This window comes from Zonotrichia albicollis, chromosome 3, assembly GCF_047830755.1.
Source record: "Zonotrichia albicollis isolate bZonAlb1 chromosome 3, bZonAlb1.hap1, whole genome shotgun sequence".
In the NCBI taxonomy this organism is placed as follows: domain Eukaryota; kingdom Metazoa; phylum Chordata; class Aves; order Passeriformes; family Passerellidae; genus Zonotrichia; species Zonotrichia albicollis.
Window position 1 is genome coordinate 41155942 of NC_133821.1, and position 14814 is coordinate 41170755.

At 40.8% G+C, this 14814-nt stretch overlaps 1 protein-coding gene across 1 annotated transcript in view; it reads right to left on the reverse strand.

Moving 5' to 3' along the window:
* GLP1R (glucagon like peptide 1 receptor) overlaps nt 1-14814 on the reverse strand; it is an 84306-nt gene that overhangs the window by 39803 nt on the left and 29689 nt on the right. The gene's annotated exons all lie outside the window — the stretch shown is intronic.

Below are 14814 nucleotides of genomic sequence, written 5' to 3' on the forward strand. Positions count from 1 at the left end.
AACCTCGTGTCCGTCTCTTGGTAGGAGTGTGAATGCATTTACTTCTCTTTTTCCTCTTGTTACTCTTCTTCCTTGCAGCGTTTTGGCGCTTTTTTTTTTTTTTTAATTGGAAAAGGCTGGAGGAATTATTGAATCTTTCAAGCTAGGAACATTCACAATAGGGATTTTTGAGTCTGTTTTGCCACCTCTCACCCAAGCCATCTGAAAATTATTCTCTTCCTGCAGCAAGAACATGAAGTGACCACCTGACATGACCTCTTGCAGACCAACAGAACCTTTACATGGAAGAGCCAACCTAGTATAGGCCACACTGCAGGCTGCACAGACACCCCTGCATGTCCTGGAAATTCTCAGTGCCAGAACACTCTGCTGTGCTAGCAAAAGCACAAAGTCACAGAACTGTAGATGGACATGATGTTTGGCATCACACAAGGAATATTGCCTGCATATAAATTCTTATTTAAAAACATTCCTTTTGAAATTACATTAACACAACAGCACTAAAGATTCAAGAATTAGGAAGTGTTAAGCTAAAGCTACTTAGATGAGTTCTAGTGCCACTCAATAACATTGTTTCTACATACACAGTCATACATTTTTTTTCCCAACAGAATCCATGGTTTTATTCAGGACAAAGAACAGAGGGAGACAATTTAAGGTGAAATTACTCATTCTTACTGCTGTGAGATGCAAGCCATATTTAAGCAGACTGAATCAAGTCTATACCAAATACTGCATTTTCTTATTTGTGTGGTCCATTCAAAGACCACCAACAATTCAGCTCCCCAATGAACACTAAAGGCTATTAGCTCATAGGCATAAAGAAATGATAAAAAATATTTTGGTAACATAATAAAGTCACATTTATAAAAAAAGAAAATTATGCGGCCACAAAATTTGTTCTGCATGGGCATATTCTGTACTTAGTGCAGAGATCATCCTTGCCAGATCTGCAACATCTTGCCTCACTCAACACAACTTTCTCAGTTAATGAGGCAGTGATCCTGCAGATAAGAGCCCCCTTTACTGCATCTCACATGCAAATCCATTCTTCATACTGAAGGCATAAGATCTGTGAAAAAGAAAACAATCACAGAACATAGTTTCATAATTAAAAACTACTTGCATAATGGTGGCCAATAAAGGTTATGGAAGCAAAGAAGACCATACCAAATCACAAAATATTCCTTAAGTCACAAACGTATACATCACTGGATACGAGTGAGCAGATCAAAAATTAAACTAGCTTTCTGGAAAAGAATATTGTTTTTAACAGAGCATTACCCTAAAAGGTTCTGTACCCTCCAAGCATTTAATTTGAGGAACTTGTATCAAGAAAAGGCTGCCATTAACTATGCTAGACAACACTGACACCTAACATAACTTTTTGAAATAAACTTTAAATAAAATCATAAAAGTGCACGCATGCATGTGGGCATCAGGTTTAATAAAGAATGTTTATGAACTATAAAAGATATGTGAATTAATACAATAAAAGAAGGCAGCTTATGAAAAACAAGTATTTATGATAATGGAACAGCTTTGTCAACATTTGGTAAGATACCAAAAAATACCATTAGAAGTTTTCTTCAGAATAAATAAAAGTGCATTGCAACAACAAATGTGATTGGAAGTTTAATGCAAAACAAACTTGTAAAAATGCTGTTAAGAGGTTTTGTGTTTTTAAGTTATTGGATCAGTTAATGTAATTAATAGAAGCCATCCTATTAGAGCATATTAAAATGATGCAAAAAAAAAATAATTCTGCAGTGAAAAGTCCTCTTAAAAGGCTGCAAATCACACAACTAAAGTTGTTTCCAGGGCAGAGAAAGGCATCTATTTTACTACACCCATATTCCAAGGCCTTATAAAAACAGGCAAAATAACCCCCAAGCTAAAAAGAAAGGAAAAAACTAGACAAATCATTAGCACAATACTTGCTGAGCTAAAAACAACTTTGAGAAAATACAACAGGTAACTAGTACATTAAATATGCACAGCCAGGAGGGAGAGGGATGCACACATGCAAATAAACGCTGGTTGGTTGATGCAGCTTCAGCACAAAACAAAAAGCTCCAGAACATGGAGGCTAAAACAAATGCCAAATGCTGCAAGCAAACGGGCAGTCCTTGGCAATATGGAAATTAGTGATATTTGGTTATCCACAAAAACAATGGTATAAAGAACCACTGATTAAATAATCCTAAATTTATCATCTCTTGCAAGACAGGTAAAAAGATCATCCAAAGAAATCCTAAACAATAGGAAGCTTTCAGAAAATAGATAATAAAATTTATCTCAAACTATCAAACTTCATTTAGGGTTAACTATAATTCCACAAGAATTAGCCACAATCTACACAATACAAAGAATGTGGACACTCCAAAGCAGAACAAATAAAATGAAGTATCTCATCCATTTTAAAGACTGAAGACACACCATTCCTCTCTCCCCTAACTGCATTCCTCACCTTGGTTCTCCTCTTCAGGTTAATTCCTTCAACCCTTCATGCAGCTGCAATATCTAGTCCTATGCTGCTGCTCTACCTTTGCCCTCCTGTCCCCTTTCCCTTTCCTCCCACACTATTCTACTTCTCTCTCAGCTCCTATCATTTGCCATTTTCCAAAGCCACCATCTCCTACTGTGCTCCTTCACTGTCATTTTCCAAAGCCACCATAATTAAAACTGCAACCTAACTCCAGCCTCTCACATCTCCTTTCTCACCAGTCTATTCCTCATACTCGAAGCTCCTCCTGCTCCAGCCAAGCACTGAACAGGGGCAAAATCAACAAGCAACATCTGCTCTCAGATCTGGACCTACTGCAGCCAACAAGGCCACAAGAAGCCTATGCACCAAAAGCACATCTGACCTCAACAGTCACACATTTCAAGAGAAAGGAACACTACTCCACACGGATATTGCCTCTGGAGACTGTAGTTGCAAACAATCACACATAAGGAATTCACCCCCACGAGCAGCAAGAGACATATCACCAGTATCACAGGAGCCACACTCCTCTTTCTCATCCACATGCTGAAATACAGAGTAAGATTTTGACAAAATGCTCTTGGAAAACATCTGCCTTAAAACAGAGTTCTGATTTGTTGAATCTCATCATGCCAAGTGCTACAAATCTGTAAGATACTAAATACAAGCTCTTACAAATAATGGAAAAAGAAAAAGAAAGGACCAAGCAATTTTATTATGGAAACCACCATATTTTCTGTCAATAGTGTCTGGAGGCCACCAAAGTTGCAGGTATATCTGGATTTACCTTTCCTTCACAAAGTCAATCTTTACACCAATCTCAATGATTCTTACCCTTCAACCCAAAGCTGGAACCTATCCCTGATCTAAGAATCAGGATCTCTTACACTCTTACATGGGCAATTTTCCCCAAGTTCTCAATTCCAATTTAATTTCCGTTCAATTTTCATAGCTTGAGAGGTATTTGGATGGACATAAAATCTCTTTGACTTAAACTTTTCTTTTAATGCCAAGGAGTAATCCCTTCCTTTGAATATTCACTGCCAATGATACCTGACATTTATAAAAAGTTAGGCCCACTGTCATTCATCAGTCACACCAACACAATGTTTTCCACATTTTACCCCTGCTTTCATTCTGTTTAAAGGAATTGTTGGTGCCCTGCTTCATTAAGTCCCAGCACCATTACCAGGCAGTTTTTGCATGTGTAAGTCAGTTTTTTGCCTTCAGAGGAAATATGCCATTAAGCACTTGATCCTTTTCTTACCTAATTCATTTCTGCTCATTCCAATTGTCAAAAAGTAAATTAGAACCAGAAAATCATATGAGTCTGACCAGGCATCAACCAGCATTATTTTTCTCATCAAACAAGTCATGTACCCAAGTTCTCTCATAAACATTGCCCAGAAAAGCTTTATTCTTATACAAAGAAAAATTAAAGTGATGTATGGGAATCCTAACAGTTAACATTTGGAGCATGTTTGAGGAGGATTAGACTTTAAAAATTCATAGCAGGAACCTGGGTCTCAGGAAAAATCTAGTCTATGACAGAAAACTCTCAAGGGGAAAGTCACCAATAAAACATGCAAGTAGAAAAGAATAATACTGCTAAACAAATAAAACTGTGTGCATGATTAAGAAGTGCAATCCTTGTAAAGATTAGTGTATTCTCAAGTTAAAGCTGCATATGCAAAATGGCATGAAAGGGGAGGATGTTCTATAACTAGACTTGCATTCAGACACCTCTTAAGTCAGTCCACATTTTTTGCAACACTACCGTGTCAAATGAAAATATTATAAAAATTTAAATCACCGAGCTACTAACTTAAAGGGGCAAAGACTCAGCTGCCTTTACATAAAGCATGTACTGATATATATATATACACACACACATTGCATATACGTGGATTGAGCTGTATCTTCACCAAAATTTAACCAAGGATATTGGGAAAAGAAATAACCTTTAAGACCACTACCACATCAGAAGCACATCTGTTCTGTGAGAGGATACACACAGGCTGGATGTGAGAGGAGTCTTTCCCACCACCCAAGGTGAAGTGTCAGGAATTCCTGAAAAGGGGAGGAAGAAGTGAGTCATATGGGCAAGTTCCTCTCCACCTATGCAGTTTTAAAATCAAGTATTCATATCTTGGCACATCTTCTGGGACTTGGGGAGAAAAAACAACTCAAACCAATCAGTATTTTACTAATTAGCAACATTTAAGTAAGCTGAAAGTCAACAATCTGTTTTCAGCAAGGCATTCAATTATGTAGCACACACAAACACTATTGCTTATTCAGACCCTTAATTAGTTCATTTTACTCGTCCACAGCAATTAAAAACTGCAAGTTCTTAGGCATAAGTAACCTGAAGAAAGGTTTGAGGTCCCTCTGTTTAAGAGCGCACAGAAAACAAATAAAAGCAAGTAGATAAAAACTTCAGTTATGCAAGTACGTAATGAGAGCACAGATGAAGTCTAAGATATCAAACAAATCAAACATATTCAGCTGCCTGTTAGACTAGCATGGGCAAGGCACAGAGGCAGTCCAGCTCTTCCTTGCAGCTGGGTCTAATGATGTTCACTTCTCACTGAAAGGCACTATTCATGGCTGGATCAGCTCTAGGCAATGTCTCAAGCACTCACAAAATTAAGCTCAGCTATGTGTTTTCTGAGGTGTGCCTTGACATCCTTGACAGTGCATTTCAAGGAAAAACGTGATACAGTTATAACTAAAAAATTTCTGGAAAACATACAGTCCTGCCAACTGCTCCAACTCCCAGAGACACAGCAAGCTGATATCCTACAGCAGGCTCCTCCAGCAGTGCAAAAAACCATAATTCTTCCTAGAAGGTCTCAGGTGACCAGACCTATACCTGACATACAAACATCATCTTTCCATCACACATACGTGCATTTCAATGTGTGGCTATGTGCAAAGTTTCCTGTTCTATAACACATTTGATGTACTTTGGTTGCAGCAGGAGGCGAATCTACATCTATAGAAAGATGTGACTTTCTGTCCCTACCAAAAGTCACATCTCAGCCCAGCTGGAAGGTCATAGGTCACTGCTCTATTATATGTACCTCAATCTGAAGTTAAGCAGCAGTTTCTTTAAAAAGCTGTTTCTTTTACTTAAGCAAAATTGATAAAACAGAGAATGACATTGCCACGTGGCCCAAATTAAATGCATGTTAATACCATTTATCTGTTAATGATTTCAAAAATTATTTCTGCAAACAGCCCCTATATCTACCCTTGAGATGAGCAACATATGTTTGAGAGTTCTCTGGTATACTACCAGATGGAGACTGACAAACAGAGGCAGAGGTGAACTTGGAAGACTAAGGGGTTTTTTTATCATTACTTTAAGCAAACTGAAATTGCCAATTAGCTTGAGACAGCTTCTGGTGCAAGGAAATATAAATTTTGAAGTGCTTACGGGTTAGCAAATGCAAAGAAACATTTTTCACTGAAAAAAGGTCACACCTTTTTCAGCATTATGGGAACTTTCTGGAAGCTTGGTTTTATTAAAGCAAGGAAAGGAAGAAATTTAATAAATGTCTAATCATCTTCAGAGTATCCAATATTTGAAGTGAAATTTATTTTCTTGCATGCAAAAAGACAAGCAGGTACTTAAACCATACACCCACAAAGACATCTGCTGTCTCGGATTTAAAAGACCATCTCAAACTGCGAAGCTGGGTGATTAAACAAAAAGTGAGAGAGATGAAACCAGACAAGGCTTAACTTGGTCCCTTGAACCAAACGTTCCTGCCATGCACGTAACTTCAAAAATTGTCTGAAGGAAAACTCTCCCATAAATGCCTGCTTCCTCAGCTGTAGGGTTTTCCACAGAGCCCTCTAGAAAACAGCAGAATTTCTTTGGTTTGCTTTGCACAGGCAACACCAGAGCTTCACCGCCACAGCTCTGCTATCCATAGGAGGTTTCACAAACAAAATCAAACATATTTCTTTTATGTTTTTGCTACTTTCTGGCACTATGGCACTCTGTCCCCAAACTCCCTCCCCCTCTGAGTTAGAAAAGTGTGCAAATGGAACTCAGGGAAAGGGAAGAGGACCAGGACATTGGATTTAATCCTGCAGCACAGCAGATGTCTCAGGAGTGCAGATGCTTGAACACCAGCCCTGAATGACCACGTTTGATAGCAAGGGGCTGAGAAGGGTACTAAATCACATTTAAGAAAAGATTGGCTGCAGAAGCTTCTCCAATGGTCCAGGCACCCCAGGAGCAATGACACAAAATCCTGCTGAGGCAGAAGTCTACGTGTGATTCTCACCTGTGTCACGGTACAGCATGCCACAGACACAAAACACTTGTGGCAACACCTTGACAAACATAACAAGGCTCTGTTCCCTTTCTCAGCCCCTCTTCTCCCAATCACAGATAGATTTAGTTTGGGATCAGATGAATTCCTTTCACCACTTTTGGTTTTCCTGCTTGTGTAGCAGGGAATGGAATCTTCAATATTGCTGTATGTGATATCATTACAATTGTGTAATCGTGGAAGTTCAATTACACTCTTGGGAAAAGAAAGGCACCACACAAGAAGGAAGGTAGTAATTCATGATTTAAGCAACAGCCAGGACTAACTTAGACACTAATGCTGGGTGGAGACTGTGCAGACAATTTCCATGATCTCTGCTGCACCAGAATAAGGTTAGTCTACATCTCATAACCCTAGGGAAATTTCTTTAAACAATCATAAAATCCTCATGGTTAAACTGCTAACCTCTGGTACCTCAGAGTTCCAAGGTAACACCCCACTTCTACCCAAAGCCTCATGCAGAGCCCCTGCCAAAAGACACATCAGGAAAAGAAGTTCTGCCACCAGAGAGAAAATGGGGAGTGCTGGAAGAGGGTCTCAAACGCAGGTTACAGAGGGGAAAATGAGAAAGATCTGACCTCGATGTGTTCTTGTAACTGATGGTACTCTGGAGCAGCAACCCCGATCTCTGCATTTCCACACCCCCACGTGAAGCTCAGCTCATACAATCTCTGTGACTGGGCAAAATTACTGTGCGAAGTACAGCTGTGGTGCCAGTTATCTCCACGATTTAATCAGACTGACTCCATCTCCAGCAGCCAGAGGCAGCCACAAGGTTACCATCAGAGGTCATCTGGTATTACTGCTGGGTTAGTCTGCCACCAGAGAGACCTTCAGGTCTCTCACGTCACAGGCTGGAAACCAATGTTGTTTCCAAGGGTCCCCAGGCTGTACTTTACCTGATGATCTGGGAGAACAAAGGAGCAGGTGTCACCACTGCAACACATAATGTAGTAAAGAGAGGATAGTACAGAAAATAAAGTGAATTATAGGAGACAAGTGATTCAAGCAAAGGTGAATGACAATGGAAGTTGTTAGATAAACAAAGAAAAGCATTTCAAACTAGGAGAAAGGTAGATTTAGACAGCATAGGGAACTACAAAGCACTGAGGCCTCACGGACAACATCAATTAAGGCATACAAGCCACCTGGCCCTTTACCTGGCACAAGAAACATTACAATTTAATGAGATCTTGGTAGTGCAGAAGTCCTCCAAAGGCCCGTGTATGGCTGTAATGGAGGACTACATAGTAGTACAGCCAATTTGTTAGGTCTTATGCCTCCCTCCAGACTGAAAAGAATCCAGTACACTCCTGGGGCACAGCTTCTGGCTTAGTTTCCTCCAAAGAAACAGACACCAAAGCTGCTCAAACTAAATCAGTCTCAGCAAGCAGCACAATCAGGGGCTGCTTCAAAATTCACTACTGTGCCATCGCAAGATAGCAACACAGACACAGACTGGCATTAATCTAATTCAAGTATCAGACCCCTCAAGAATAGAGACAGGTTCTAAGCTGGAACAAAAGCATTCAAATATAACATATTTTGCATGGAGATCTGAGCAACAGCCACATCTGTGTTGATGCAAGTCTGCAGCCAGCCTTGGTGCAGTCCAGTGCATATAGGAGCAACTTTTGTGGCTACTGTTCACATAATTCTTGCCTGAAACTAGTACCTCTGGAAGGTTTTTTAATTAAAAAGGATTTAGTGCTATTAAACAATAAAATATCAGAACCCCAGAGGAGGCATAATTGCAAGATGAATTGTGCAGCTCGACAGTTTCCAAATCCACATGGTATTACTGGCAGCTGGCCTTCAATAATGAGAAGGTAACAAGAAAAAGCACAGAGCCAGTGACAGTGAGGCAAGGTGCCCATTGTCCCTTAAAGGAGCCCCTACTGCTCCCCTCAGAGCTTCTGCACTGATTGGCTTTGAGACAGCTACAGCCCCAGAACCTGTCATAATCTCTCCAACTGCAATGTGGATGGCAAGGTGTGCAAAGTTTACCTGGTGCAACTTCAATGTTATCATACCCTGAGTGAGCTTCACATACAGGAGGCAAAAGCTTCAACTCTGTCAGCCACAAGTATAGAAAACTTGCCTTCAACAAGCTCTGGCTGTGGACCAACATCTGCACTGGCAACTTTGCAGAACAAATTCATTTAACAATAACCTCCCTCCTGCTACTTCAGCATCTCCCCACAAAGACCTGCCCTCAGTGGGAGTTGCATAAGAACAAATAAAAGCCAAACAGAGCTAGAGTGAAATAGCTTTCACAGATTTGAGAAACTTCTGTAGTTTGCTCTTTCAAAGATGTATAAGCAGACCAAAAACAAAGCTTTGCTTTGGGTTTTTTTGGGGGTAGAGGGAAGCAAGTCATGCCAAAGTTAAGCATGTGCTTGTTTTGATAGTCTATACATTTCTCTTCATATTTTGAAAGCATTTGAAAATAACACTTAAACACCAAGAAGTGTTCCCAAAGACAAAATGTAAGAATTTCCCTACAGAGCCCTGAACAGAATACTTTGACCAAAATTAGATTCCCTTCCATGTTCCCTTTGCCTCAATGATCTTGCTTCTTGCTGTCAAGAAGCAAGAAAGAGCTCCCTCATAACATGCACAAAGCTATTTTATATGGCTCTCAAGGGACACAGAGGATTTTATGAACTCCTGCCATGTAGTTGCAGCCCAGCAGTGTCTGGGCTCCTCACTTGCTAGGAAACCAAGCCCTGTGCTGTGAGACATATCAGCCACCTATTTCTCTTTCCAGTGACAATGATTTAACCTCAGCAGCAGAGGCTACTCTAAACCTCAGCTACTTTGGCTTTAGTGGAATACTGATTACCCAGATAACCATAATATTCTTATTTCACAATTTTATTGTAAGAAAAAAATATAATGACCAATATACTTGAAGTAGATGAATGCTAATATAGCTGCAATTACACTTATCAGGAAACTGATCTACATGAGAGAAATAAAAACAACACCAAAACTCAAAGGAATTAGAAGAAATCCCCACATCTCAGTTGAATGAAATTTCCAATCTAGTTTGCTGCATAACTACAGATGAAAAAATGACAGCAGTGATACTGAAGAAAGAGAAAATAACCCAGCATTCAGAACATATCTCAAAAGTGCACCCACAAATGAATATCCACTATTTCAGTGCAACCTATAATATGAAAACTTCCTGCAAAAATTCAGGTTTAATTTACTTGTCTGTCACAAAAAAAAAAAGTCTGTAGCAGTACAGGCATACATGGTTTCAACCATAAAATCTTGGTCTAATGTTGTGATTTTTCTTCTATTCAATTATCGTGAACACATTCCCAGCCCTCAGAGTCCATCCTTGCAGACAGCATGCCAATAGTAACTTTTTCAGGGATGCTGACACACCTGCTAGGTAACACAACAAAAAAGTCTCAGTCTCAGCATTTCCAAAGAGGTCTGACACGAGTGGGACAGTATTGATTGTCTCTGCTGTACTTTATAGTCTGCCTTTGCAAGCAGCATTTTCAGAAAGGGTTGAAGACAAACATTGCAATCACAAGGGAAGTGATCTTGTAAGGAAAAATCTTGCAAATGCACACATTCCTTACCAGAAAACACCTGTAATCCCATCCTGCACGGATTTGTCTGGCATAAGGCTGAAAAAGTCTCTGTGTACACACAAGTCTGAACAGGCACACAGCACTGGACACCAGATTAACTCAAGTTTCTCAATGAACAGATTCCCATCTCCCTGCAGTTGCTCTTGAGATAAATGCTCAATCCAAAGAACTGGAGAAAGCACTTCTGCTGAACCAGACAAGGATTCAGAAGCTGCCAAATTAAAGCAACAAGCAGGATGTCACACCTTAGGGAGCAGCTCTGTGGCATCACGTAGGGACAAGAACTGCCATCATGTGCAGTTGGACTACTCACATACCTGCTGAGCACAAAAAGTTCCTCATACCATTTTCAGCTTGCCACTCTGCTAGGCAACCTGCTGGGCCACATCTGCTGCTGAGATTTGCAGAAGGGCAGGCTCAAGACTGACAGCTACTAGGCTAAGGGTGGTACACAAACAGCAAAAGCTATTAAAGCATAGTTTGCAAAACCCAGATTCCCCAAGGAATGCTCCAGCTTTCCAAACATTTACCATGCAAATTCTTCTCTTGTATTCTGGCTGACACCAACAGAAATTTGTAGCATCTGACAATCACTGGTTACCAAAACTTACCTTATAAAAAACAAACAAACAAACAGAAATAGAAGCAGAGAATCACAAATCAGTCAACACTGGAATGAGACTCTGGATATTTCCTAATACAGCGAGGAACTAGAGCAAGTTGCTCAAGCACATTTCTGGTCAGGGTATGATCATCTTCTTCAAGGACAGAGACTCCGCAACCTCTCTGGGTCACTTGTCCTAGGTATTTGACAAACCTCACCATAAAATAATGACATTTAAAGGAAATTTTCTGTATTTCAGTATGTGAGCATACACATTGATAAGATTTTCCCTGAGGCTTCTCTTCTCCAGGCAGAAGAACACCAGCTTTCTCAGTCTCACTTCATAAGAGAGGCACTCCCATTCCTCAATAAATTTCACAGTCATTTGCTGGACCTGCTGAAGTAATTCCATGTCTCTCTCTCTCACACTGGGGAGCCCAGAAATGGGCAATGCACTCCAGATGCGTCACCCTCCAGAGCAGAGGGAGAGGATCATCCTTTTGAACTGCCACTAATGCTTTCCTAATACAACCCAGGAAGCCACTGGTGCCCTTTGCCTCAAGGGCACACTGCTGCTCATGTTGACCTTGGTGCCCACCTGGACCTCCAAGGCCTTTTCTGCAAAGTTGCTTTCCAGGCAGTCAGCACTGATACACTCAACTATTCCTCCTCAGGGGCAGAAACTCACAGGATTCCTGTCAGTCCATTTTTTCAGCCTTTTGTCTAATTCACACTTCATCAGTTTGTCAAGGAGGACGTTATGGGAGCCTGCGACAAAAGTCTTACTAAAGTCAAGATAAACACCTCCATTGCTCTTCCCTTAGCCACCAGGCTAGCCCTCTTATCAGGTTCATCATGCATGATTTCACCTTCATAAAACCATGTTGACTACTCCTAATCACCTTCTTGTCCTCAAAGTGCTAGGAAACCATTCCTAGGATTATGTGTTCCGTTACTTGCCTGGGACTGACAAAAGGCCAACCACCAGTAATTCCCCAGATTTGCCCCCTTGCATTTCTTGAAGATAGTGGTGACAACTGCAGGAATCTCCCTCAATTGCCAAGACCTTTCAAAGATACCCAAAAGTGACCTCACATCAGTATTAATCAGCTCATTCACCGCTCGTCAGTGCATCCTACCAACTGCTGTGGACTTAGGTATACCACAGGAAAGTGTTCCATATTCTGATCCTCATCCAGTTAGAGTAAGTCATTGCTTCCAACTTTATCACTGATCACAGTGGCCTCAGATTGCTGAAAGTGAGTTTTACCAGTAAAGGCCATGAAGAAGGCAGTGAATACTTCAGTCATTTCCCCATCCTTTGCCAAAATTCTCCTCTTGCACTCAGCAGTGGATCCATATTTTTTTCTCATATCTGTTTAGAAGCCCTATTTGTTACTCTTCATCTCACTTGACAAGATTCTGGGTGGGCTATGGCTGTCCCAATGCTATCCTTTAATGACCAGTGTATGCTTCCTCGACCATCTTTCCCTGCTTCCAGTTCTTCTAAATTTTTATACTGAAGTGGTTAACTCATGAAGAGACTCAGACTCAATGCTTCCTCCATTTCAGTACCCCATGATAAGCAACATTTGGTTTCAAGTGACTCAATTCAGTTCCCAGGGGATTTCTGGAGGTATACCCCAGCAAGCTTTCTACAAACTTGAAAACCTGACTCCTAATCAAGGGAGCAGCAGTCTTAAATATTTGAGTATGCTTGGCTGAAGCATTCATACTTGATGACCTTCCCTGAACATGTTTTGAAGGTACTCCCCAAACAACATCTCATCTTTTCCTCCTCTCCATTTTCAGCAGATGAGATGGAAGTCCTGCACTGCTAGAACCTATTTCAAGTTCCAAGTAGGGGGCAAAGCAAGAACAAGTAATAAACATCCTTTAGTGACCACTCTACATCAGAGGTTGTTCAATTTTCTATTGCTCTAGCTCTTCTATTTCTAAGACATTACCTCTTCATCACAGCAGCTCATTAGCATTCACTTTGTACATGACTCCACAAGATGTCATGGAATCTTGTCAGGTGATAGTAATTCAGGGTCCTAAATTGCATACCTGGCAGAGATACAAACTTCTTGTTTTATATTGGACAGTGAAAGGCCTCCTTGTTCCATTTTTATTCCTTGCTGATAAAACAGAGGTTGAGGTATATGCACAATTTGCTCAACAAAAGAACAAATCCAAGAGTTTAATGATTTTCTGAAGTGTTTTGCAATTCTCCCAAGCAAGGAGTTTACAAAATGCTGCTCTTCTCACTGAAACAAACACTGTTTTCAGGATAATTAATTTTAAAAAAAACTTATTTCCAAAAGTATGAAAGATATTGCACATTCAAGTAATTTATTAATCTGCAGTATTGCATTAAACCGTGGCTTTTTCCAGCAGTGGTTTCAAGAGCAGTTGAAAGTCCAGGGTGTTAGAGACTGAAAATAAACAGGTTTAGAGGAAAGAAGTTAAAGTCTGCAAAGAGTTTTAAGTATCCAGACAAAAAAGCATTATTGGAAAAAATTTTGCCATATCCAGCAATTTTATGTTAATGATGAGGTAAATATCAATTTCATACACTTGAAAAATCTTGCTTATCTATTCCAAAAGCGTAACATCTTTAATAACCTGAGGAGGATTAAAAAACAGCATCCTAACTTCTGAAGTCACTTAGGAAAGCAGGCAAGGCTGGAGATGTAACCAAGGGTGGCCTCTGCAAGGAGAGGCTGAAGCTGTCTCATGCTGGACACAACTGGTTCCAAAGATCCACTGCAAGGGCACAGCTGAGCCCCTCAGCCGAGGCTGGAGAAGACCTTTGAGATCACTGAGTCCAACCTATGAACTAACACCACCTTATCAACTAGGCCATGGCACCTCAGGGAAACAACTGTATGCAAGAAAAAACAAACACTGCCTGGCAGTGAGGAGAGAGGAAAAAAAAAGTGTGAGAAACAGCCCTGTGCAGAGCACTCAGCTCAGAGAAGATGGAGGTGAGGAGATGCTGCAGGCACCAGGACAGAGACTTCTTCACAGCCCCTGGGCTTCCTTGGTGGACATGGTAAACTGACTGCTGGGCAGCCAAACACACCCTGGCTCCTTTCCCTCCTCAGGATGGGGGAGAAAAACTAAGATGCAATATCTTGCTGGTCAAGATAAATAAGTAACCAGGAGAAGTAATGGGAAAAACTGGGACTGGATGTTACCACAGAGGGGAACAACTACAGGGAATCCTTTGGGGTTGTAAAGAGTGAAGGGCCCGGGGGTGTAGTAGCATTGTATGCATAAATTTTTAACCTTTGTTAGTGCTGTGGTGACATTTTGATTTAAGTGTGGGGATTTACACACACACCACCAGCCCTTCAAGATAATGACAGTTTAATAAGTAAAGCAAAAGCTGCACATGCAAGTAAATCAAAATAAGTAATTTATTTATTGCGTCCCATTCACAGGCAGACATTCAGTCACTTCTTGGAAAGCAGGGCCTCAGCATGGATAACCATTATGTGGGAAGACACCATCATGAATGCCTCTACTCACTTCTCCCTCTTCTTGTCCCTTTCCCTGAGCTTTACTGCCAACCACACCACAGAGCAGGAACATCCCTTTCATCACAGAACAGGAACATCCCTTTAATCAGATCAGCTCTCCCAGCGAGGTCCAGCCTCAAGCAGACCCCAGGCTCACTGGCCTAGGGCAGGGCTTGAAGCGAGTGCTTTGATGCTGAGCAAGGGCTACGGTGAAGAAAATCATCTCCAACTC